Below are 1,833 nucleotides of genomic sequence, written 5' to 3'. Positions count from 1 at the left end.
AAATAAACCGGTTGAAAATAAACGGATCCTGTCTCACTCTTCACTTTCTTTACAATAAACTTCAGAATAGCAATCTTGGCGAGTGATCTCGACGGGGTTCAATCGGCGTGGCGCACCGCTGATTCTTCCAGGAGTGGGTGCTGAGAGGAAGGATCCCAAACCTCCATTGTCAATCGGCCAGAGCTGCATCGTCCTTTGGATCAGAGCATGGACGGGATCAAGACGGTAGGGTTTGAGGAATTTGTAGGACATGAGGGTTTATGGTTGGCAGCACGAGAACTCACCCATATCTTGGCAGACGGCAGGCCCGAGGTGCGGTCGTGTTCATGCTTCGGGAGCTGCCACATGCTGTCCTCGCCGCCATCAGCGACACCACCGCCATCGCCTGTTGCCACCACTTCAGCGCCACGAGCGTGGGACCGAGGGATGAAGGGAAGGGAAGGAAGTGAATTGACGTACCTATGTTTGGTATATATCACACGAGGAATCAAAACTGGATGCACGTGAAAGCATAGAGATGGGAGAGGAGGACAGAGGAAGGGAAGGGCAAGAGGAACCTGAGGATGTGCGATGAAGGAGCGATGCCAAAACATCACAAAGGGGGACCCGTAGCTCGTCACGTAGCGCGGCCGCCTCATTGCCGGCTGCCACCCCGCGCTACCGCCTTCGTGCGCAGGTTCCGTTCGTGGAGCGTGAGGAGCGCATGACCTGCCTTCACCGCGGCCTGGTCCTCCCCACTATCGTGAAGCTCGCCCGCATCGCCGCCCCAATTGCTCAGGATGACGGATGAAGATCCTGCAACAGCGACGTGGGTGAGGGATGCAGCCGACGATGGAGGCAGTGGCGGAGCTTCTCAGGGGCCAACCTGGGCCGTTGCCCCCCCAGCCCATGAATTTTTTCTGAAATACCCCTTAGTATTTGGCCCATATCTCAAGCAAAATCAGCCCAAAATACATATTGTTTGCCCCCCCAGCCCATTGCCCCCCCTAGATTTCAGCCCAAGCTCCGCCACTGGATGGAGGGATGATTTTCGTGGCTAAACCCTCCCTATCAAAATAACTACTTAAAAAAGGCAAAGATCGATGCATTAGGAAAATTAGGATTTGGAATTGATTGTCATAAAACAAAATTTTATTAATTGATAACGTGCTATCGGTACATGCCCGTTTATAACGTGTCTAGTTAGGAAACTTTGGAAAAGTTAGGAAAGTTTTTATTGTGAGGGTAAAAAAATCAATGTGAGGAGATATGGTGGTGGGATATGAGACGAAAATAAACCGGACAAAAATAAACCAGACGAAATATAACCAGACGAAAATAAACCGTGGACGCAATCCTACCAACTGCTCCATTAGGAGTAGAGATCAGGATGACGGATGAAGATCCTGCAACAACGACGTGGGTGAGGGATGCAGCCGACGATGGAGGGATGATTTTCGTGGCTAAACCCTCCCTATCAAAATAACTACTTAAAAAAGGCAAAGATCGATGCATTAGGAAAATTAGGATTTGGAATTGATTGTCATAAAACAAAATTTTATTAATTGATAACGTGCTATCGGTACATGCCCGTTTATAACGTGTCTAGTTAGGAAACTTTGGAAAAGTTAGGAAAGTTTTTATTGTGAGGGTAAAAAAATCAATGTGAGGAGATATGGTGGTGGGATATGAGACGAAAATAAACCGGACGAAAACAAACCAGACGAAATATAACCAGACGAAAATAAACCGTGGACGCAATCCTACCAACTGCTCCATTAGGAGTAGAGATAACGTGCTATCGGTACATGCCCGTTTATAACGTGTCTAGTTAGGAAACTTTGGAAAAGTTAG

The 1,833-nt window shown here is 48.1% G+C and overlaps 1 long non-coding RNA gene across 1 annotated transcript; it reads right to left on the bottom strand.

Annotated features, from left to right (window-relative positions):
• Positions 1-7: 7 nt before the first annotated feature.
• Positions 8-832, bottom strand: LOC119347928. Its single transcript, XR_005168598.1, has 3 exons — positions 558-832; positions 285-459; positions 8-183 (listed from the first exon to the last, which is right to left on the bottom strand). It is a non-coding gene; the product is annotated as an uncharacterized LOC119347928 (long non-coding RNA).
• Between the last annotated feature and the right edge of the window lie 1,001 nt (positions 833-1,833).

This window comes from Triticum dicoccoides, unplaced genomic scaffold (genome assembly GCF_002162155.2).
Source record: "Triticum dicoccoides isolate Atlit2015 ecotype Zavitan unplaced genomic scaffold, WEW_v2.0 scaffold7974, whole genome shotgun sequence".
In the NCBI taxonomy this organism is placed as follows: Eukaryota; Viridiplantae; Streptophyta; class Magnoliopsida; order Poales; family Poaceae; genus Triticum; species Triticum dicoccoides.
This window is presented reverse-complemented; position numbering and strand designations above follow the sequence as displayed.